Raw genomic sequence first — 25488 nt, forward strand, 5'->3', positions numbered from 1 at the left:
TGTTTTTGTCCACCAGTCATGTCATTTATACACACAAGATTTCATTGCACATTATCGCGAACACATTATGCGAAACTGAAATTATACCACACTCGTTAAGTATCATGTCCGCCAAAGGGAAATTTAAATTTCCCTTGGCTGCGCTGGGGGAATTTGTACTTGACGTGTCTACCAGACAGTCTGGTATTCAGGTCATCCAGAGAATACTGTGTTTAGATTCTTGTAGTTAGTTCGGAATATGCAAAATAAAAAGGCGTTCAAAAATATATACAGTATTATAGTATTGTTGATGGTAAATTTATTTAAACTAATCGAATGAGTACTTAAATTTATGTATATTATCTACACAGTTTTATTTATAATTAAAAAATCTAATAGATAAAATTAAATAAAATAAACCTTGCACAATGCCTTGTAGTGTTTAATTTTAATTTTTGTGGTCCTCAAAGCTGTAAATATAAATGCAAATAGGATTCTTAATTAATATCAGATTAGAGTTTAAGAATATAAATAATATAAATATAAAAAATCAACTTTTTCGTACAACACTCACAAAACAAATAACGGATTATATACAAAATTGTCTATGCTCACGAGTAAACAAAATCCGGAAAAATCCAGATTTCATAAGACCAGACATCTAGCACTGGTCATGTTTATGAATTTTGCAGAGATTTTTTTTTAGAAAAGTAGGCGTTAGGGAAATTAAGAAACATTAATCTAAAAATAATGCCAAATTTTGAAAAAAGGATCAAAAATTCTAGATTTAGGTCACAAAATTCTGTAATCCATCGAAATTCTTATAAAGCGTTTATATTGATTAATGTTAAGTGTTTTCGTTAATAGCTCAGTTAGTTGATCTGTTGCGAACCATTCTCTATAGCAGTCCAAGAAAAAAGGGTTCTGGGATCTCAAATGCTGCACGAATCGATGATAAATATTTCGTTAGTAAAGTCATCAACATATACAACTGAAGCACTTAATGTGCTAATCATGAAATGGTAAAATAATAAAGTGGGAGTAACTGAATATCTAAATGTGCTAATTGGACCATAAAATGTTGAAATAATAAAAAATGATATAATATGATTTTTAGTGTTCAAACTATAAGATTTTCCTTTTTATTAATTAGAACTTGTGTCTTATATTAAATGTTCTTGAAATCAAAATTAAGTTTTATTTATTCATTCAAAATATAATTTTCATTTTTCATTTTGAACAATCAATTTTATGAGCAGAAAAAAAAAGAATCATAAAAAATGAATATTGTTTCTTTTTATTAATGTAAGCATTTTCTTTATTGATTTATTAAATACTATTTTGTAGATGTTTTATTATTTCATTATTTGTATAATTTAATCTTTAAACTCCTATTTAAAGAACATTTTTCTAGCATCGAAAACACAATAATCTATTTTCTAACCTCTTATTTTGAGAAGTGCGTAACAATCAAGTGTTGTGATGTTATAATAATTAAAGCAACTTGACCAATTAAATAGAAAACTTTTATGCAATCCTTTGCGATCGAAAACATATTAAAATGTTATCGATTTTCATTCTTATCGATATTTTCATTTCTTAAGTTTTAAGAAGTGCGTAATGATCAAGTGTTATGTATAATAAATAAATAACAAATGTATAATGTATTTACTTGTATTTATGTACTAATTAAGCTTTTTACAACAATTATTATATTTGCTGTAATTGTAAAATATATGTTTTTTTTTGGCAATTATATTTATTTCTTACAACTAATAGAAGTAAATGACTTTGTTGTTCAATAATAAGATAATAATCAATCATAAATTCTTATGAACTTTCGATTGCCACTTACTTGACATACCCGTTTAGCCCATTGGTTGTCGGGTATAATAAACACAAACATGCCACATAAGAGCAAGGGACCTGCACCTACATAGAACTACTTCTTAGCGTCGTTGGTTGCAACAGATGCAGATACATGATTTCGCTTTTTACGTATTTCTGCCCAAAACTGTGATTTCGACCTACTCCTCTGACCAGTTGTCTCTCTCTGTGTGTGTGTGTGTGCCTTTTTTGCAGAATTATTTTATAAAATTCCATAGTTTTCACTTTAATTAAAAGTGCGGTCGTGGCTTTTGTGGCGTAGATTTGTTGGGCCACACAAAACTCTATTAGCAAACGGTGAATGCAGCCGCAAAAAGCTGCAACAAGATTCCACTTGCAAAACTCTGCTCGACGTAATCTTAATTGATTTCTCATGTGCACAATTCACAATGCAATGCAAAAATGATAAATAGACTATTGTTAAGGAATTAGATCAATAATTCAAAGTATTTATTGCATTAAGACCATTAAATGCTCAAGCGTATAATTTGCCAATTTTCTTGAGACACAAAACATGCTGCACATTTGGATTTGACAAATGCATTTATAATTGCATGCCGCAGATAAAATCATCGATGTCAATGTAGATGATGATGATCATCATCATCGACAGAGGGTGCCCACAAAGCAGAACATTACCAATTACCAATTACGAATCAATTTGTAATTGGTAGTTGATGTCATTGCAATTCGGTTTGTCTCGACGCGTCGCAAAAATGATCAATCAGCTGCACACAAATTGAGAGCAATTATTTTAATCAGAATTTGATTGCTGATTTCGATGCAGTTGCAGTTGCAGTTGATTTCGACATTGAATTTGAATACTATTCGTTGGCAGGTGAGATTTTCATCAGTGTTTTTTTGGACTGCGCACAAATGTAGGCAACATTTTCATCTTTCTTGTTTCTTGTTTTTTATTTTATTTTTTTGTTGGTAGCGTGTGCTTGTCATTTGCCAACTGCCATTTAATTTCATTAATTAATTTGTTTGCAAGCCCACGCACCAACTAAAGCGAACGCGACGGAGACGGCGACGGAGACAGAGACAGAGAGAGAGGGGGGCGACGCGTGCCAGCTGCCGCAAAAGCCAAAAACAACAATTAAACATAAATCTTATAAATTTCCGTAGCCAAAACTTCCTGCCAAGGCTTTTTGTTCCACTTCCTTGCCGTGTGTTGCCATCTCTTTCACTCTCTGTGTGGCTTCGCTGCGATTTTCGCCGTGCCACAGAACATATTTCATTTCGACTGCAACTTTCGGCTCACGCCCACTGCTCACAGCCCCGCCCACCGCCCACCGCCTCCCGCTTGCCGCTTGCCGCTTGCCAAAAAAACTTTGTCAAGCTCTTGAAGCAGCAGCAGCAACTACGACGCATTGTTTGTTGTCTAACAGTCTATGACTATTTAAGACAACCTCACACACACACACACACTGACACGCGCAGTCGCACACATGCATAATTTAATTTAACTATTTTAGCCAGCGAGCTGTGGCTGCCTTCAGTTCTCACTTCTCATTCTCAATTTTCAGTTACGTTGCCCGAAAAGTGCAACAAAGCTAAGGCAAAACACACACACACACACACACACACAAAACATTTGTTACAATTTCCACACGTAAATACTTCCTGCCAAGAAATACACACACACACACACACACACACACACACGAACGAGCGCACATATGCAAAAGCACAATTATAATTGTCATAACACAAAGGCAGCCGAAAATTTAGTGCCAAGTGCAAAAAGTTGCACGTGGGCGGACATTTCACTTGGCCGCAAATGTCCAGCGAGGGTGGCTCAAAGAGTTTACGCAAATGGTGTGCAATCTCACAGAGAAAAGAATATCTAATTTGAAAAGTAAATTGCAAATTTTGATTTAAGACTTTTTTGATCATAAACAAAAACAATTTTGAATTACGATTTTTGGGTTCACTATTTGCATTTCAAGATTAAAAAATCTGATATAAAGATTAAAACCTTGCTTCCAGAATGTTTTTCTAGATTAAAAAAAAAATTGCAAATCTTTATTTAAGATGTTGAGAATCTTAAAATAAATCATTAAATTTCATTGGGATTAAAAAATCTTAAAACATGATTCTATTCTTTAATCTCAGATTACAAATCTTCTTTCAAAATCGAAAAGATCTCAAATTTAAGAAATTTGTTTACTTTTGTTAGAGTGTTGAGATTTTCTTTCTGTAATAATAAAGTGAATATTTGAATTCAAATTTAAGAATAATAATCTCTTTATTAGGAAATCTAAATTATTTGCAAAATGTTGATCTTGATTTTAGGATAAACCTTTTTTGTTCAATTTTACATAATAGTATCTTGATTCAAGATTATGTATGTGTATAAATATTTTGAAAAATATAGATTGAAAATAATATAAAAAATTTCGATAATTCTAGAAATATTCCACAAAAACAATGACTTAATATAACATCGCAATTATTGTTTTATTACTTTAAGGGATAACTAAGCTATATACATATATATATATATATGTATATATGCTATATACAAAATTACGTTTTTATTACAAGAATTATTATTTAATGATAATCAAACAAAACGCTAAAATAATAAAAAATTTTTTGACGTAGTGGAGCTTTATGTGGAAAATGCCCAATAATGAATTAATAAGTACACTAAACATTTATTGGCAAGCATTAGATTAGATTTCGAAGAGTCAACATCAAAGTGTAGCTCTTTAAAATATAAATATAATAAAGAAAATTATATAATGAATACAACATCATGTGCAAAAATAAATTTAAATATATATTAAATATAATATATACGTCTCTGGCAATTCTACTAGTGGTTATCTATATGCATCGATAGTTCGTTACAATAATTTTCAAAGTTAAAGTCTCCCCTAAGTTCTTCGCATGGCACAACAAGCAACTAAATGTAACTTTGTTACATATTTTGAATACATCAATGAAAACTCTGTTATAAACGAATTAAAATGCCCTCATTTAAAATGAATCAACTCATTGCTTAGAGGGCTGAAATTCATATAGATTTTATTGGCTTCACAGTACCCTGCATCCATAGATATATTCGTTGATGAAATACTCAATTAAAATGTGAAACTAATTAATGATAATTGGTCATATAATTGCACCCTTTTAGCATTAATTTGTGATGCAAATTCACGCTCAAATTATTTTGTGAATTCATTTCTGTGCACCAAAGTGCTGTGGCAACCCTTGCACTCGGTTTCCTTGCGTTCTCTTTGTGTGTGTGTCTTTATGCATTGGTGTGTGCGTGTGACATGTTGATAAATGACATTTGCAGCGTCAATGTGAATTTTATAAATTCTCGTAACTTTGACGCCTGCTGCGCGATGAGAGCGGAGAGTAGGGAGAGAGTGGAGAGAGTGGAGAGAGGAGAGCACAGAACCCGAAAAAGTTGCTTAGCATGGCCAAAACAAAACGCTGACGCCAGTCGACTTCGACAGCAACAGAGGTTTTTGCGCCAACGTACGTTCCCTGCATCAATTGTTCTTGTTGTTCTTGTTGTTCTTGTTGCTGCTGCTGCGATAGTTGCACATTTTTTATGACACTTTTGCGGCTTATCAACGTCAGAGGACAAACAGAAGCGCCGCCCGCTGACTTTGCCAGCATTATTTACATTGTCAACAATGCTGTCGAGTGGCTCTCGCACCACTTGATCGGTTAGCCATAGTTTTTCTTCTCCTTACATTCGCCCATTTTTTACCTTTATGTGGGTGTTTTTCTTTTTTAATTTTCAACTGTGTGTAAATTCAATTTCTCCGGTTATTTGCCTCTGGAGCACACACAAACGTGATGTCACCGCTTGTTCAACTCAGAGGAAGAGATATACCAGAGAAAAAGAGATAGAGGGAGAAGCCTTACTCACCTGCTTAACTTAATGGATAGATAGCTATTTAATGGCAGCTGCACGCAACAAAAGTTGCAGTCAAACTTTTGCCAGCCTGCTGTCTGACTGGCTGCCGGCTGGCTGACTGCCTGGATGTGGGCACCCGTGCAGCTCCTTTAGTTACCTACAAAGTTTCATTAAAGTTTTCTTTCTGCAGCGGCGAAGGAAAAAAGGCGAACGAACAGAGCACAGAGCACAGAGTCTCGATTGGCAATGCTCAATTTGGACTGATTCAGTGTCAGCAATGACATAAGCGCCAAACTGCACGACTTCACCCCAAGTGCGAAGGTGGCGAAGGTGATACTACTTGTAGTATGTATGTATGTAGGTGATCAAAGTCGAGACATTTGAGTTATGACCCCAAGGATGTCGCAGCAGCAGCAACAGCAACAGTAGCAGTGTTATAGCTGCCAGCTATGTCTGCAGTTTACAAGCAGCGGCAACGAGTGTGTGAAGATCAAGCTGCAGTTATGCTTGTCAAGAGTTTTATAGCTGTCAGCTATAAAAACGATGCTTCCTAACAACTGAGTGTGAACTGAGAAAAACACTCAAATTGTGTACAATGTAAGAGATTGGAGGAAGAGATTCTTGTTAAGGGTTGCAGAAGTTGCCGCATTGTTTGTCTGATCAGCGAGTTATATTAAAAATTAATGCGGTTTTATATGAAAATGGAAAGTGTTATAGTAACGAGCTTTATTAAAAATGAATGCGGTTTGTTATGACAACGACGAGTATTATAGCAACTAACTTTATTAAAAATTAATAATATTTGAAATGAAGATGGCGAGTGTTATATCAGCGAGCTTGATTAAAAATGAATGATATTTGATATGACAATGACGGGTGTTATAGCAACGAGCTTGATTAAAAATAAATACTCTTTGGTATAAAAATGACGAGTGCTATAGCAGATGCAATTGTTTGCTATGGAATGAAATTAGTAAATGAAATGAAATATGACAAGAGACAATTAAAGTTATCGTTGTTGAAAGTTAAATATGAACCCGAATAGTATTTTATTGATTGCTGCATCGTGTCACATGAAAGTCACATAGTAGTCGCAGTGACGCAGCTTTCTCAGTCTTTTTGCATTTAGCTCACGCTGTGCTTCTCTGTCCAAATTGCAGCTTGAAAGTTGAGTGAAAACTTAAATGCGCCACTGAACTGAGTGTGCAGAGATAAAGTCAAATACTTGACAAGTCACAGGTAACAAGTATGAACTTATAAAGTCATAAGTGTGTCCCAGTGTGTGTCTTGTCTCCCTCTCTTTCTTCCTCACTTCCACTCCCTATGCGTGTGTGACCCTCGTATGCGTGTGTGTGTGAGTGTGTGAGTGTGTGTGTGTGTGTGTGTTGGTCTTTTGCAAAAGTGCTGCAAAGTTTTCAAATTATTTTTGGTTATATAATTGGAATTGATAACTTTGGGCACAACGCAGCACGAGACACTCTATCTCTTTCTCGCTCTCGGTCTTTCTCTCAGTGCGCTAACTGTAACGAGTACCCAACACACATAAACACAATCACACACACACACACACACGTACAAACTCACACGTAGCTGAGTTGCGCGTGTATTTGTCAATAACAAGCAATTTAACAATTTTGTACACAGACACATAAAAGCGAAATTCTTGCAAAGTTATCATTCAAACTTGAAAATCAATAAAACTTTTGATACAACAACAGGCTGCAAAATAAAAATGCCAAGCCCCACCCAACGATGCTTTGACAACTTTGCCAACGCAGCCACGCCTCTGTCCCTCTGTTCCTCTTCCTGCCCTTCGCTGCCCTCCGCTGCCCTTTGCTCTTTGGACTGCGCTTAGACAGACACACACACGTGATATTACGAGTATTTCCTTATGACAATTTTCTTATATTCTTCGTTTTTTTTGGTACTGTTGCTTCAAAGTGGAAAGCGGCAGCAAAAATAGCAGCACACGACACCAAAATTAAGGGCACCCTTTAAATATATATACATACGAATACATACATATGTATCTATGTATCTGTCTATCTATCGCTTTTTTATTGTAGTATCTAAGGGCATAACCCACTTTACTTTGTCTATCTCTTCGGCATTGCTTCGACGTCGCTTCGACGTTGCGATGCGATGCTAAAGAAAGTTAATTAAGAAAGTTTGATTTCTTATGGCTAAATAACGCTCGAAAGTTTCACTGACTGACAAATATCGAGCAATACTCGTAATAAAAATAAAAGAACAAAAAGCAAAAAATGTTGAGAGAAAAATGATGAAGTTGAGCCTTTCTTTCACCTCCCGCCTCCCGCCTCCCGCCACCCAACTCTCGACTCCCGCTCAAAACAATCTTTAGCTACACCAAATATTGATAAGCAAGTTGAGTGGCTCTCAATTGGTTGATGGGGTCAAAAGGGGTTTCGCCGCGATTGCCCCCAAGGAGAAGGAGCAGCGTAAAAAATATGTGGCAGGGTCTCTCGACTGTTGCGGCTAAGCAATAAAAAGTTTTACCAACGGCTTTTCGGTCTGCCTCGGTTAAAACAAATCAACAAATATTTGCTTTACATTTATTCTCATATTTTCATACATCTCTCTTCTTGTTTGTATTTGTATTTGTATTTATGCATGCATTTTATATCATCATTACGTTCACGTTCACGTTCAATTTATGATGTGCAAAGATTCAGCTGCCAACGCTCTTTGCCAAGCTATTAAATGGAGTTTGTTCACCTAGTCGACAGCCACCGAAAAGCGCCATCATGAGCTGTTAATTGGCAATGGGTAGGCTGAGACGGAGACGGAGACGGAGACGAAGGCAAGATGAATTTTCAACTTGCCATGAAATTTAAATGGAAATCGATTAATATTTAAAAGCTACCTCTGCCTGTCTGCTGGCTGTGGCAAAAGTTGCGTAGCTCCCAGACAAGAAAACTTCTGCCAAGCAGCATCATCAATTCGATAATCGTCCAATAAAAAAGTCATGTTTAAAATTAGTCAAGTACTTGTTTATCATTATTATACTTTCTTGTATTGGCTTGAAACAATAGGCGAAAGATGGTGCCTCCTTGTGATACCGAAATTTAATGAATTGACATTGACAATAAACTTTACTACATAGATGGCCTTGCAGATCGATGTATTATATAATAAAATCAAGTGAGAAAGCCATAGATGAGTGTGTGACTGTGAGATACCTGCTGACGATTTTGAATAAAAGCAAAACAGTGATGTATTGTTCTTAAAATATTAAATTAATATATCAAAAAATACTTAAAATATACCAAAGGCTATAATTTATACATTCAAAATATACCATAGAGTACAAAATATACCTCATTGTCAGCCAAAACAACTAAGACCCGTAGTAAGAAAGCGTTTTTACCCATTCAAAAGTATTTCTTAAATAACTTTTACATTTTTTATTTGTTCACAACATTATATTATACAACATGCTATTGTATGCACCAACTCCAGCCTCGGCATTACGTTTGCTATTCGATTTTGGTCAACTTGATTTGCGCGCAATTAAATTATGGCGAAAATTATTCCTGTATCTCTTATAGTTTCTGAGATACTCAGATACTTGCTCATACGGACGGACAGACGGTCAGACAGACATGGCTATATTGTCTGGACTATTGACGCTTATCATGAAAATATATATACTTTATCATATAACAAAAAATACTAAAATATTCCGTATATATCTTGGATTATCGGTATACTATTACATTAAAAATATACCATACCAGATTGTCAACCAATGCAACATTAGCTCAAAGTTGAGTCGTTTTTAACATACATTTTCTGCAGGCACAGAGATATTATATAATTCCATTCTAGATAATTCCATTTAAATAAAGCAATATGCATCTCAGCACTAGCCGTCTATACTCGAAAAATAGTTGAATGAATTTGGACAAGGAACTTGAAATACTCGTGTATACATAATTTTATGAATAACAAACAAAATCGCCAAATTTAAATTTGTTGGGCAAAAAAGTGTTTTACTTTTGAATTCAATTATATTACTAATTTATTTTCATCTTTTGTATGCAGAAGCATATTATTTAATTATTATTCAAAATTATTTTTGTCATGGTCATAAACGTAAAATCTATTCACAGATTATAAAATACTTTGGAACCTTTATCAATTTGGCAATCTCTTGCGTTAGTTAGCTATTAATAAAGTATTAATAAATGTTGGTAATTTTGTAAATAATATACATAATCAAAGAATTTCAGTCAGAAAAATAAGTGTATTGCCAGCTTTTATCCATCTTTATTAATTCATGCAGAAGTACACTATTTATTTAAATATTATTGCATACTCACAGTAAATATAAATGCTATTTAATATTCTTTGAAATTCCACAATCTTTTGTATGCAAAATAATGTTTGTTAATTAGCTAATAATAAAGTATTTTATGTTACATTTGCATATAGTGTTATTTCGAAATATAATGAAATCTATTATGTATTCACTTCACTTAAGGCTTTGTGACTGCGAATCTCCTCGCACTTCCGTTGACTTAATGCCATACCTGCTTAGGGGCTGCAAAGAAGAGAGTGGAGTACAGAGCGGAGAGTCTGAAGTGTAGCTTGGCTAATGCTAATTGGCCTAGTCAAATGTATCCAAGTGCCAACACTGACATTAGCCGGGCGTCTAAATAGAATTGGAGCATCGGAGCAAAGCTATTGTAGCAGATATATATATATATATATATATATATATATATATATATATATATATATATATATATATATATATATATATATATATGTATATATAGAGAGCGTATTAAAGGCGCTAAACAACTTAATGACTTCCTGCTAGTTACGGACTGGACTGGACGCCAAGGCACTCTCACAGCAAACTCTAATGCTCACACACACACACACACGCACACACACACAGAGAGGGACTTTGTATGTCGAATGTGTCAACAAGAAACAGCAACAATAAGACCGTTGTGCGAATGAATGTTTCCTTTGGGCGGCCATCGCACAAAACGACCACAGGCGCCATTATGCGAGCACCAAGGATGCCATCCACATTGGCGCCTACCAAGAAAAGAGGCCCCACATCAACAACAATAACAACAACAAGTACGAAATCCACGGTTAAGTGTGCTCGACTGTGAGATACCTGCCACTCATTACGATATTTATTCTATAAATACTTTAGACTAATATACCAAAATATACTGAAATAATCCGAATACTTTATTTGGCATAACTTAACTTTGCGTTACAAAAAAATGCGTATTATTCTTAAAATATACCGAATTAATATACTAAAACATACAACAGGCTATGTTTGGTATTTTGATATACCATTTCGATGCACTGCAAAACAGTGTAGTGTTATTCTTAAAATAAATTAAGCGAATATACCAAAAAATACTATATTATGCTATATACTATATTTTATATATCTATATTATATTGTGTTATGTTACAAAAATATACCAAATTAGCATACTGAACAATGTGTAAAATAAACCGATGGTTATTTTTGGTATATCGATATACAATAAGGTTAAAAATATACCATGTGACAATAATCAAGCTTATCAAGCTTGATCTGCGTGCAACAAAAACAATTGCTGTTAAAAAAAATTGTATCTCGATTTCTTATAGTCTCTGGGATATACAGACAAACATGACTATATCTTCTTGACTGTAGACGCTGATCAAGAATATACGTAAAATGAATGTTACACACATTTCCTCCACCCACAAAATTATAATACCCTAATATGCTATTGGCAGCGGGTATAAAAATAAAGAAACTAAAATAACAACAGCCGAAAAAAAGAAGCAACAACAACCAACAAAAAAAAGCAAAAATTTATGTCGCACTTGCGACGCGTTATCTGAGAGAGCGAGAGTCTTCGGCGAGTACATAAATTTTTAATGCAAATTTCCTTTCTATAATTGTTCATACTTGGACACATTTGCATTTATTAAGCGGCCCGCATTTGTGGGCGTGTCAGCCTCGAGTGGGGGGCGTGGCGTTGCCAGGGCACTTAGTTTGCGTTTATTGGCCTCGTCTCCTGATATTTTATGAGCTCTGTTTCTGTTGTCGTTGTTGTTTTCCCTGTTGTTGTTGTTCTTATTTGTATTGTTGCCATTGCTGTCGTTGTCGTTGTCGTTGGCGTTCTCGATGTTGCTGCAGCTGCCTTTCGGCTCAGCATCAGCATCAACAACAGCATCAGCTTCAGCTTCAGCTTCTGCGCCTGCCCCTGCTTTTGGTTATTGCTATTTGGTTAAATTATGTTGAGCATTTTTATGTGAGATTTGTTTTTTATTGGGCTTCTTTTATTGCGAGAGTTACATCGACATATTCAATAAGTTGAGACTGCGTATACGCAATATTTTCCAACTACTTTACACAATACAATATATGACTTCAAATACGATTCGATAGAACAACGTGCATTGAATTCGTCTTCAGTTGAGTTACTTTAAACGCTGCTTTGGCTCTATTTAAAGTCATTTAAATTTGTGTTTAGCTTTTTTCTTTATCGTGGCGCGTGTCCTTTGGGCACGATAAGGAGAATAAGCAATAAGTCGAGCTGTGTACTTATGCCCTTTAATAACGTCGTATGCAAACACACTGACTGACAGCACAGTGACTAGCAGTTTCCTAATTCATGAGAGCTGAGGAACTGAGATGGCAACCCTCGTCGATTTACATACAGCTCGTTTGGGTCGCGTTCAGCGGTCCTGCCTGGCGTCTGTTCTGCGGCGTATTTGACGGCATTTCATTTAATAAAATGAAACGCAAATGCAAACGACAAACGACAGCGACGCGACGCTACGCGACAGCAGTTCAGCAAAGGAGCTGTTGTATGTCGAAGAGGTATGTGGAAGTGGAAGTAGTAGTAGAAGTGGCTGAGAGTAAGAGAACACACACACAATGCTATTGCGGAAATGACGCTGAAGTGATGAACCAAATCAGCAGCACTTTTGTGTTATTAGAAGTTGTAAAAAACCTAAGAAAAGCACAATTCCACAGCACACAGAACACAACACTCGATGCAGAAGGGCGTGGCACTGCCAATTGCCAGCCCAAAAACGAACAAATGCGAAAGCGAAAAGCGAAAGACTCAACAACGAACAACAAAAAAATGGATGACAGCACAAAATTCATGGGCGCAACATGTGATGACAGAGCGAGTGTCTGAGCGCTTCAAAATTGTTGAAGTTGGAGTCGGAGTCGGAGTTCTAGTTGTCGAGATCCGCTCAAGATGCGAAACGGAAGGCAGTTAACTGTCGTTACTTGTTCCACAAATTGACAGGCGTTTTTTAATTTGCACAACGATCTGTATTTATTTGTTGGCTATAATCAAATTACAGCGCTGCACTCTTCAATTCAATCGATGCGGACTACGCACAATGAGCCACAAAGTATGCTACATTAAAGTCTGCGGCAGATTGCCAAATTAATTCGGGAATAAAATCGAAATTTAAATTTATAAGTAGATCTGTCAATTCAACGACAATCAAAATTCAATAAAGTTATTTGCAAAAAGGCATGAAAATAGAATTATATACTGTCATCTGGCCTTAACAAATCGACAACCGCAATTCATAAAAGATGTGCAATTAAAATTATATAAGTTGTGCAATTTTCTAAACATGAATGTTTTCTTATTCATTTGCATATATATGATGGTGAAAAAACAAACAAAATTTTTATTATTATAACTTTGTGCCTACATTTCGTATCACCCGTATAACAAATGTAGTATTATGTCAATATACCAAACATAACACCCGGTATATTTTTGTATCATTGCGGTATATTAATTTAATATGTTTTAAGATTGATTTGCATCATACATAATAAATGTAATGTAATGTAAGTAATATGTCGATATTCCAAAAATTACTTTCAGTATTTTTAGTATTATTGAGGTATATTAATTCGGTATATTTTTAGAATAATTTCGCACCGTTTAGCTTTTATTGCAGAGGATATATCATAGTCGATTACTTGTTTTGTATTTGATTCAAGGCTATTGAGCAGCAGATCGCAAATTGAGTAAGACTTGACAATTTTCTGTGCTCTTCTGCGAAGTTCACAAACTTATCTTCCTTTCATAATGTTTATTTTATTTAAAGTGTATCATAGCAAGATACAATCAAATTCGTTGACTAATTCGTTGGCAGACTAATTAATATATAGTAGATATTTACATAAGTAATTATGACAGAAAATCATATTCAATACATTCAATAATAATAATTTTGATTCCTGATAATATGCGAAGAAGAAATAAATTGTGGAAGTTATATAAAAAATACTTTTGTATGGAGCACTCGGTGTTTAGTTGCGTTGATTGTCAATCTAGTATGTACTATATGTCTTTTACTCTAAGATATATTTTTAATGAAGTGCTTAATTGACATACCAAGTATTTGTGTGGTAAAAATTTTCAATCTGGTATATTTTGCACTGTATGGTATATTTTGAATGTAGTACAATACTAATATACCAAATATATGGTTCGGTATATTTCAGTATTTTTGTGGTATACTTTCAGAATATGGCTTTTGAAATTTCTCATTTGTCTTAATTGAAGGTGATGATTCTAAGCTAGTTATCAGCATAGCACACGAAGGCAGCGCCTTGTATTCATGACAAAAACCAAAAGCGACAGGTGGACAACGTTGAGTGTGCAGCAGAGTGATGAGGGAATTTGTTTTGGAATGTTCGGTAAATGAATTAAAGTGCGACTTGCTGCTGCATTAAGAGCAACAAAAATCTGAATGTAGTGGGAAAAATCAGCGGGAAAAGTTTAGCAAGCGGTGGCCAGCGACAAGATGCCACAAGCCAAAGCCAAAGGCGAAGGCGAAGGCGAAAGAGAGCAAGTGGCATAAGTTTGCTTGTTGTTCGTCCGTTCGTTCGGGCTCGCCATTTTTAGTGCTTTTGGTTAAGAAGTTTTTGGCAACAGACGCGTTTCTTTTTTAGCTATTTGTTTTTTCTTTTTTTGTAGAAACGCAACGATGGCCATGATAAAAGTAAAACTTTAAGCAATAATACGAACAGCAGCAGCAGCAACATAGAGAGAGACTTCGTCTACCTGAACCAGAACCGAAACTGGAGCTGAGACTGAGACTGAAACGTTGCAACATTGGCCAGGCCGCCCATGGCGCACGTTATTGCCAACATATGTTGTTCGATATTAAAAAAAAGAAAAGAAGTACGATAAAGTGCAACAACATTAGCAGACAGCGCAGTGCAAGTGGGGTAAGTGGGACAAATGGGGGGCCAACAGCGAAGTAGTTGCAACTAAATATAATATAACAAAACGTGCACGTTGCTTCTGGTGGCATGCAACGAGCCAGCCAGCCAGCAAGTGCAACAAATCATTTCTTTTTCGGCCACATTCCTCCCCTTGCAACTTGTCTGTTGTTTACCTGCCAAATAGCAACTAGATGAAGAAGCTCGCTAGCACTTTTAATTTATGTGTGTTGCGGCTCTTTTAATTTTCATAGAATTTCATGTTATACGCTTATTTCTCCATATGGAATAGCATACCAAAACATACATTTAGTATACTATAAACTCCCACACGCACACACTCTTAAAATACACAAATAAAATACCGACAGTTAGAGCTTAGTTCAAAGAGAGCGGTTTGGAGAAGGAGAACGAGTGTTCAGGGTGAAAAACTATTTTGAAAATGCAACTATTTAAAAACAATCTGTCATGAAAATATGTTCATAGAAGCATGCACGTTGCTGAACATTTTAATTAATTTACGCGCTGCAAAAAGTATGCAAGCAATTGCAATTATTATCATAATATAAATTATTTTCTAATTGCATTACATACACATATGTATGTGGTATAATGCATTAATCCATGTTGTCGACCAATTCTCGCTTCAATGCCATAGAGTAAATGAACTTTAAGGCAATCGATTACTCGACAACACAGAGTACAACTGCTAATTAGTTGTCATAATTCAAACAAATGCTAAAATATGAAAAAAAAAAATTATTGACATATTAATTACAAAAAATAAATTGCCAACTTCTTTCATATGTGTGATTTGATTTATATTTTCTCAATTAATGACAAACAGGTGTAATTAAAATTTTTAGGATTAAAATGCAAATGCTAATGCTAATGCTAATGCTATTGCTATTGCTAATGCTAATGCTAATGCTAATGCTAATGCTAATGCTAATGCTAATGCTAATGCTAATGCTAATGCTAATGCTAATGCTAATGCTAATGCTAATGCTAATGCTAATGCTAATGCTAATGCTAATGCTAATGCTAATGCTAATGCTAATGCTAATGCTAATGCTAATGCTAATGCTAATGCTAATGCTAATGCTAATGCTAATGCTAATGCTAATGCTAATGCTAATGCTAATGCTAATGCTAATGCTAATGCTAATGCTAATGCTAATGCTAATGCTAATGCTAATGCTAATGCTAATGCTAATGCTAATTCTAATGCTAATGCTAATGCTAATGCTAATGCTAATGCTAATGCTAATGCTAATGCTAATGCTAATGCTAATGCTAATGCTAATGCTAATGCTAATGCTAATGCTAATGCTAATGCTAATGCTAATGCTAATGCTAATGCTAATGCTAATGCTAATGCTAATGCTAATGCTAATTCTAGTTTTAATTTTAATTTTAATTCTAATGATAATGCTAATTCTAATGCTAATGCAAATGTTAATGGTAATTCTAATGCTAATGCTAATGAAAGCAATATATCGTATATCGAAACATTTAAAATTTAAATTCCTCAAGCTTCTATTAAAGTGTTTGTTATTTAACACTAAAAATAGTAAATTATAGTTTCTTTATACGCGTAACTAAAGAGAAGGATAAATGTTAACATATTTGATAATGACGAGTCCCATATGATTACAAATACTTAACATCAATTAGTAGCAAATTGATCGACCAATGAAATATTCATCATTATCGATTGTAGTTCACCGTGTTAACATGCCAGCAACTAAGTGCCAGCTTACAAGTGTTGCTACAAGCACAATTATAAAGTGTATTCATTGAGTCACTCATTCATTCATTCATGCATTTGTCCGTTCGCTGGGTCAGCCTGCAGCTAGCATAAAGAATTACAAAAGCAAGCGCTGAAAATCTGAGCTGCCAGCAATTAACACAGCACAACAAAAGATTTGCGCAGCGCTTAAAGTTCTACGAACGGGGAGGGGTGAGTATTTTTAGGGGTTGGTTGGTGGTCAGCTGGTCAACAGGAAGCGACTCGCCAAACAATTGCAAATCAAAATATTGCACTTGCACTCAATTGAGCGCACAAAGCGTCAAGCAGCACGAAACAAATCGTGCGAGAGCAGCAAAGACCAAGCAAGAAAAAAGAGAAATAAAATAAAAACAATGGGAAAAGGAAAACGCAGTGGAAGGGGAAGTGGACGTGGAAGTGGACGTGGAAGAAAGAGGCAAGAGAGAGCATAAACAGAAGAAGATGAAGAAGAAGGTATAAGGCAAATGTCCCCTTTTCGATGTCATTACCAACGTCTCCAATCATTCCAGTTGCATAACGCAAAATCCCTTTCTCGCTTGCGTAAACACAGAGAATAAAGAAAGAACGAGAAAGAGAGAGAGAGCAGGACAACATGCTCTTTTATACAGTCACATTGCACTGTCACATTTATACGCCATGTGGAGAAACACTGAAGGTGCAGTCTTCCAATGTCCAGAGTCTAGTCCAGTTTTGTTGCTGCTAGCTTTAACAATGACATCACTTTGCCTGGCCTCTGGCGTTTCTTTTTCCTCTTTTTTTTCTATACTTTTTTTTGCAAGATATCAAGCGAGTGGGTGAGAGGAAGGAGAGGGAAGAGAGGGAGAGAGTTGTGCTAACGTCTGCGTTAACAAAAGCTCGAATTGCCTTAAGGCAATGCCCAAGCTAGCAAATAGTTTATAGCTACGTCTCGTTCTCATCTCGGATTCGCTTAGCGACTGCATTTTGTTGAAAGTGAACGCAGTTCAGTTGCCTTGTTGTTTTAAGGGCACACATACACATACACATACACCAAGTGTGTGTGCACATAAAAACATCCATTTAATATAGAGAAGACGTCAGCACAATGGTTATGCTGCTGGCTGCTGGCTGCTGGTTGCTGCTTGCTGGTTGCCGGCTCCTGCCTTACTGGCTGCCTGGCCACGGCGTAAGCCAAACAGAAATTCATCTAAATTGCAAGCGAACGACTATTAGACTGCTCCAGTGTCATAGAGTAGAACTGCTGCTTCCACTGCTGCAAGCCATGTGCCATCTACTGCCATCCACTACCATCTACCATACTATGTGCCTGATGACCTGCTTGCTTCAATGCTGCATGTGCTCTACTCGTATGTGTATGTATGTGCGAAGCAGCTATCGCTTTCGCTATCTCTCATATCGTCGTCGTCTTCAACTGGACTTGACTCTGGGCTCTCTGCCGTGCCATTCTTTATAAATACTTTGGGCTCTCCCTTCTTCCCACTTCACTTTGCTTCGCTTCGCTTTGGTTCGCTTCCTGATCTCCTTCTCCTTCTTCTGCCTCACCTCGTGCCTGCTGTTCGAAGAATGTCATTGTGAATGTCATACAAATTGCAGATGCATAACATGCATATACTATATAGCACACACACACACACACACAAGCATGGAAAACCAGTACAAGAATTCGCCTCGAATGTATGTACGAGTGCGAGTGAGAGGGCACGAGTGCATGGCACCCCAAAGTGGTTGCTTGTGTATGTTAGTTGCCCTTCTGACATAAATAACAAGGCTAAGAATGCCCCCAAAATGCAGTTTAGAGCATCCTGGATGGCACTAGCAGGGCATTTAACTTATCTTCAGTCACCCATCCAGCCAACCAACCAACCAGCCAATCATTCTGATTTTATTGTTGTGCTAAACAATGTGCTAAACAGCATACCAAATAATCAATACTATTTCTTAGCTACTAGAATGAGGACACATCATTTTCAGCAGCAACTTTAGGATGCCTCTTGAAGATTACTGTGATTTTTAAGCCCACTACCCAAAGGGTAGAAGGGTATTATAGCTTTAAAGCTTTCAGCGAATGAATGTAACATATGTGGAGGCTAGTCGATAGACACTATTGGTATCGGTTGGCATTATCAAGTCGATTGGCATCAAGCTATCGGTATCATCAGTCGTCATTAGTAGATTAACAGTCAACAATAGTGGAAGCAGCTGCGGTCAGTTTTTTAGTAACAACTTGTAACGAAGTCTTTCGTCAGCAGTATGCAGTATTATTTATGTTTAATCAAACTGTAATACACTGCTCGACACTTGAATAGGACACTTTTAAGTAAGCGAATCTTAGTGTGCATTTGAAACCGATCAAACAAAATGCATTTTCTAAATTTGAAGTGGAACAAAAGTTCTATTGAATTTTTACGAATGCTTGCATAAAGTGCAAACTACTTTATAACGGTTGAGTTTCAAAGCTTGGAATATACTAGAAAGAGTGAACAATGATTGCATATATTTGATAAAAATCGGTTTTTTTTTCCGTTTCCGAGTTATGATCAGTTATTTGCAAAGAGAGCTGACATGGTGTCCTATTAAAATGGCGAGCAGTAAATTACACATGCATATGCACATATTATTAATTATACCACATATTAAATAATTAAAGATTATCTAATTGATTATCTATCATAAAGTATGTTATATACATATATTCTTGATTAACATCGATAGCCGAGACGTCCATCCATTCGGATCTCAGAAACAACAATAGATAGAGTTATAATTTTTTGTTGTCAGTACTTATTATTGTTGCAAGATCTAACTAAAACTTTACGCTCTAATAAAAAATAAACAAGTCGAGTGTACTCGACTGTGAGATACCCGCTACCCATTTTAAATAAAAGCAATATATTTCGCGGTATTATTCTCAAAATATACCAAATATACTGCAAAAATACTAAAAATACTAGAAATGATATATGCGGTATATCAATATATAGTACCGCATTCAAAATATACCATGGACGGCAAAGTATACCAGATTGTCAGCCAAAGCAACTAAGACCCCTTGCAAGTAGGCGTTTTTGCCCATACAAAAGTATTTCTTTAATAAATTCGACAATTTTTATTTGATCGCAACCAAATTTTCAGGAATCATAACTACTATAGTAATTATTGTATATACCAATTCGCAACTTTAGTTTTAAAATTACGCTTGTTATTCGATTTTTTGATGTGCGGGTGCGGAAGTGGGCGTGGCAAAAATTTGAAACAAACTTGATCTGCGTGCAAACATAACAAATGCTGTCGAAAAAGAATTATAGCTCTATCTCTTATAGTCTCTGAGATCTAGGTGTTCATACGGACAGACGGACAGACACACAGACGGACATGACTAGTTCGTCTCGGCTGTTGACGTTGATCAAGAATATATATATTATATATATAAACTTTATAGGGTCGGAGATGCCTCCTTCTACCTGTTACATACATTTCCTGTCGGCACAAAGTTATAATACCCTTCTAACCTATGGGTAGCCGGTATAAAAAGCAAAATTAGCAATTTAAGAAATAATTTAAGTCGGGATTTAGTAGCTTTGGATGCCAGTCTGGTATATGTTGTACTCTATGTTGTATTTTGCAAGTCGGAGTACATAGATATACCAAGTATGGACGTTGTATACGAAGAAATTGTATACAAGCTAGCGAGAGCCAGAGAGCAAAAAAAAGAGAGAGCTTATGAAACTTCTTGTTCTTTCGGGGCGAATTTCTTTTGTAGTAACGCCTAATAATCGAATCAATCTTTCTATAAAGTTTTGCATAGTGTTTGTTAACATAAAATAAAGGAATAATTCTGTTACACTTAAAAGACGTTGTTATTTTCAATTTTATGAACTTATTAAATATTGATAAACTTTAATTAATTTTTTAAGCTTAAAATCATTTTGGCCTTAAGAATCTTAATGAAAAGACTTTCATTTGAACAAATTGTGTAAATTTCGAATTCGAACATGTTATCTTAGCACAATTTTTGAATATAGACAGCAAAATTCTTAAGTTACACCTTGCTTGTGATTCAATATGCAGACTAAAAACTCCGAACTTGAGTGTGTAGCTCAGCTTGAAATTGTGTGTTAATCTTGTGAGTCGAGTTGAGTATATTTTTTTAATTGTGGCCTTTAGTTGGAGTTACTTAATGCCTGTGGCATTATTTTGTTGCGCCCCAGCGCGAAAGTTGTTTGCAACTCTCGCCCGTCCACGGCCACGCCCACGCGCCCATCATCGGCAACGACGACGCAGTCTAACTAAATAATCTTTGTGTAAAGTTTTTCTTTGTGGCACTTGGACAAAAGTTGCCAGCTTACGCGGGAAAGAGAGAGAGAGAGAGAAAGTTCTTTTGAGAGATAGAGAAAGAGAGAAAAAAAATGAGGAGATGGCAATATGAGAATGTCGACCAACCGCTGTGAGTGTTGATCCGGCCGATTGCCGCCTCATGTGAATTGTGAGTTGGCAAAAAGCAAACGCTGCCGATGTGTGTGTGTGTGTGTGTGTGTGTGTGTGTTATAAGCCATCGCCAGGTTGGTTGACATGTGCTGCTGGTGCTTTTTGCTTTGGTGGCAAAAGCTGTGGCAGCTCTTTCAACAGTTTTCTTCTTCTATGGCTTTGGCTTTCGCTTTGGCTAACGTTGACCTGCTGCCATTTGCAACGTGTTGTGAGCTGCAATTTTGACAGCTACCTGAAAAGAGTGAAAAGAGCACGAAACTTATTTAGTTGCAATTGCAGTAAATTCATTTGGTGTTATCTATTGACTTTGTACATCTTGAGATTAAATCTTATTTATCTAAAACTGTCCCACAAAGAGAAGTCATGCATCATGATAAGACATTGAACTCATCCTCGTTCATTTATCGGTTCGACAATGAATTTGGCATGCAATGAGATGCATGAAAGTATGCCGGAAACAACAAAAATAGAATAGAAAAGAAGACAAAACTAATTTTCATTCTTCTATACATATAATTTGTTGTTTATTTGCTTTGGATGTGTGTGAGTTCTGCGTATGACCTGCAATGACTTTCAAGTTTTCAGTTTTACTCAACATAATTTCACAGCACTTGCAGTTGTTGTAGAAGCTGCTGCTGCTGCTGCTGCTGCTTGTTGTCGGTTGTTACTGCAGCTGTCGCAGCGCATCCTTCTGCAAAAGGATTGCAGAATAGCTGGCATACTCAATGATTGGCTGCCAGAACAGTGGAGAACAAAACAGAACAGAACACAGCCTGGGTCGCATGGGTTCGCCTTTTTGTTTGTCATGCACAATGCATACAAATTGCATTACAATCAGCCAAGGCAAACATGGAAATATATTTAAGAAGCGCCAGTCAAACACAACAACAATAACAACAACAACTGCAGCAGCACACTGAAAAAACGAACCAGTTTCTAAAATCAAAGACCTTCATCTCTAAAATTGTATTGTGATCAATGTATTAAAACAAAGAAGATTAATCTGAACAAGAGCGATACTTGCTATCTATTTTTAATAAAATCATACGCTAAAATATCCCAATTTAATATACTAAAATATACTCAAAGCTTTATTTGATATTAGTATATACAAATTCGTTCAAATATACTATTGAGTACGAAATATACCGGACTTTTAACTAAAGTAACTGATTTAATATACCAAAAAAAATACAAAAATATTCGAAGGTCTTTATTTGGTATTACTATATATTGGTTCATTCAAAATATACCATAGAATACAAAATATACCCAATTGCGAATATTAGGTATATTTTTATACAAATTCATTCACAATATACAATAGAGTACAAAGTTGCCAACAAAAGAAACTATCCATTTTCTATATATGTACATACATATATATTTGCTATATTTACATACTACTTCATTTAAAATATACCATAGAGTACGAAATATACTAGATTGACATCTGCTCTTTCTTGCCATGGCTATATAATCTCGGCTGCTGATACAGCCGGTCGGAGATGTCACAAACTTACTCTTTGGGTAACGGGTATAAACATGACAAATTGTCAAAATAATACCTAGAATACTCGTACTAGACTTAGGTTACACAATTCTCAATTCAATCGAAATTTATTTTAAGTTTTTATAAAGCTTTTACTGCTTTCGTTCGAAACTCAAACTCGCAAGCCATTTTTTATTGTAGTCCAAGAGAAATTTCTTGGAACGGTTCGATTTCAATTAAATAATAAAATAGTAGTAAATAAGAATAACACATATTGTTTTCTAATATTATAATATGATTCGTAGTCTTTAAAGTATTAGATTTCTTTATAAGAACTGTGACAAATGTTATTGAAATCAAGATGAATCTTCTGACTTAAAGGTTTTCTAATTTTTTTAACGCCCTTTTTTTTGAGTGCAGAAAAAGCAACAAACAATAGCTGGTTGAAATCGTTGAAAGAACGAACAAAGCATAGCAAATATTTATATACAAATAGTTTGCAGCAGCAACAACAACTACAAAAATGCATCTATATATGTAAGAAAGAAATTCAGATGCCAGAATTAACGAAATACTTATACACTTATTTAATTACATTTTCACAATTTAAAACGATCTGCAAAATTCCTATGAATAAACACTAAAATAAAACACAACTACCAACTGATCCACTCTTTATTTCATTGTCATATCTTGAGAGATAGTGCCAAAACATTGGATTACCCCCAAAAATATGTTGAGCTCGCATAAATCACAAAACACACAGACAGACAGAGGGAGAGAGAGAGATAGAGAGAGTGAGAGAGAAAGAGAGAGATGGACAGAGTTAATCCGGTTGCAAAGCTGTCAAATAGTATGCAGAAGCTCTAATACTTCCCCCCGAAGAAAGGGTAACAAAAGCACAATGCAAAAAATATCTAGAGTAACAGAAGTAACAGCAAAGGGCAGCAGAAATGCAAAATTCCAAATGTAATTTAGAAAATTGCGAATTGCCAGAGAACCAATTGGCTGGACGAAAGTCGGAGATGAAAGAGGCACAGGAGAGGAGAGGAGAGGAGAGGGGAAGGAGGTGTATGCGCTGAAGATGATAACATTGGGACATCGGATTGGCTGCAGAGATATTCGAGTGAAGTCTGTACTTTGTATTTACCGCCTGACTGAATCACGTTCTGCAATCGTACAAAGATATAGACGTACTTGATATGTACATACATACTTATATTAATTGGCAGTATTCGTATTGGTTTATTCTGCAGCAGCCGCAAACAAATGCAATTTGGTTTAGAAGCTCGTGTATCTTGTATCTGCAAGATACTCCAACCCATGCTCCATTCTTCCATCTTCTTTCTCCTGCTTGGGTCTCAATGGGTATACGGTTCTCATTATTGGTAAGCCGCAGGCCCACGCCCCCGCCCACGCACCCGACCACGCCCCCAAGCAGGCATAACATTTACAAATCATTTCAATTACATTTCTTTAATACCACGCACTCAGACTGCAAAATGTTTAAAGTATTTGCAATCTCAAGTTCTTTTTCTAAATTGTAATAATTGTGTATAAACTCAGTGATTAAAGTGATACGTTCTTTATAAATACTATATGTACAATTATTTCCTAAATCAAGTTTCTTTGCAAATTTTCGTTTAATGACTAAAGCCATTCTTAATAAATCATAAATATTTCCGAACTGAATTTTTCTTTGCAATTTTACAAAAATACTTAATTGACGTAGCAATAAAAATATATAGTATATATGTTATTTTTCTTATCAAATAAACTTTTCCTTTTTTTATAAGACTTTCCATTTTATTTCATCATTTTCTTATCTGATTAGCTTTTTTTATAAATCTAAATACGTCCAAACTTAATTTCGAATGCAATTTTTAGAAATCATTTCATTATTTGATTGTATTTTTATAAATATATAAATCTGCTGAAGTTCGATAAAAATTAAAAAAAAGATTCAAGAAATCACTTCTGTTAACTTATCATTCAAAATAAATGAAAAAAAGTTCTACAATTCCCATATGATTTTTCATTTAATGACTAAAGTCATTTGATTATGTATGCAAAAATTTGAATAAACTGAAACATTTTAAGAATCAAAACTAATTTCACATAACTTTTTCACGATTTAAAGCAATTGCATCAGTAATTAATTCTTTATAAATTTGAACATAAAAATAAGTAAATGAAATCCAATTAGAATATATAGTTTCTGGGGTAATATCAACTAATATGAAGCGTATGCTTGCTTCCATCAAACTCTTGAAGCTTTTCACTGAGCCGCTCTCTCTTTGATTTGACAGAATTATTATTTTAATTTGACATTTTTGACTTTATTGCCGGCATTCATAATTTATATGTATGTATATATACATGTGCACATACATAAATGATATATTTAAATGTGGAGGTATTTATACTTTTATATACTCAGTATCTGATGCGTTAGTTGTTGTTGTCGTTGCTGCCTTCTTTCTCTGCCTTCTTCACAATTTTCTTCATCTTCCTGGGGGCGCTTGTCATTTCGTTTCATTACATTTCATTGTTGTCCTTTTTGCTTTTATGCTTTTGTCAAATATTTACATGTACCTTTTTTTTATTATTATAATTCCAGCAACAGCTACTCTGCCGACTCCGACTCCAACTCCAACTCCGACTCCGGCTTGAGCTGGGAGCTGGGAGCTGAAGCTGAAGCTATAGAAGCCGCTGCTTTCCAGCTG

General features: G+C 35.3%; 1 long non-coding RNA gene across 1 annotated transcript; it reads left to right on the forward strand.

Moving 5' to 3' along the window:
• Positions 1 to 722: 722 nt before the first annotated feature.
• On the forward strand, positions 723 to 6411 carry LOC132796881 (uncharacterized). Its single transcript, XR_009633605.1, has 3 exons — positions 723 to 783; positions 847 to 944; positions 5940 to 6411. It is a non-coding gene; the product is annotated as an uncharacterized LOC132796881 (long non-coding RNA).
• The last annotated feature ends 19077 nt before the right edge of the window (positions 6412 to 25488 follow it).

The sequence above is a fragment of the Drosophila nasuta genome, chromosome X (assembly GCF_023558535.2).
Source record: "Drosophila nasuta strain 15112-1781.00 chromosome X, ASM2355853v1, whole genome shotgun sequence".
NCBI lineage: Eukaryota > Metazoa > Arthropoda > Insecta > Diptera > Drosophilidae > Drosophila > Drosophila nasuta.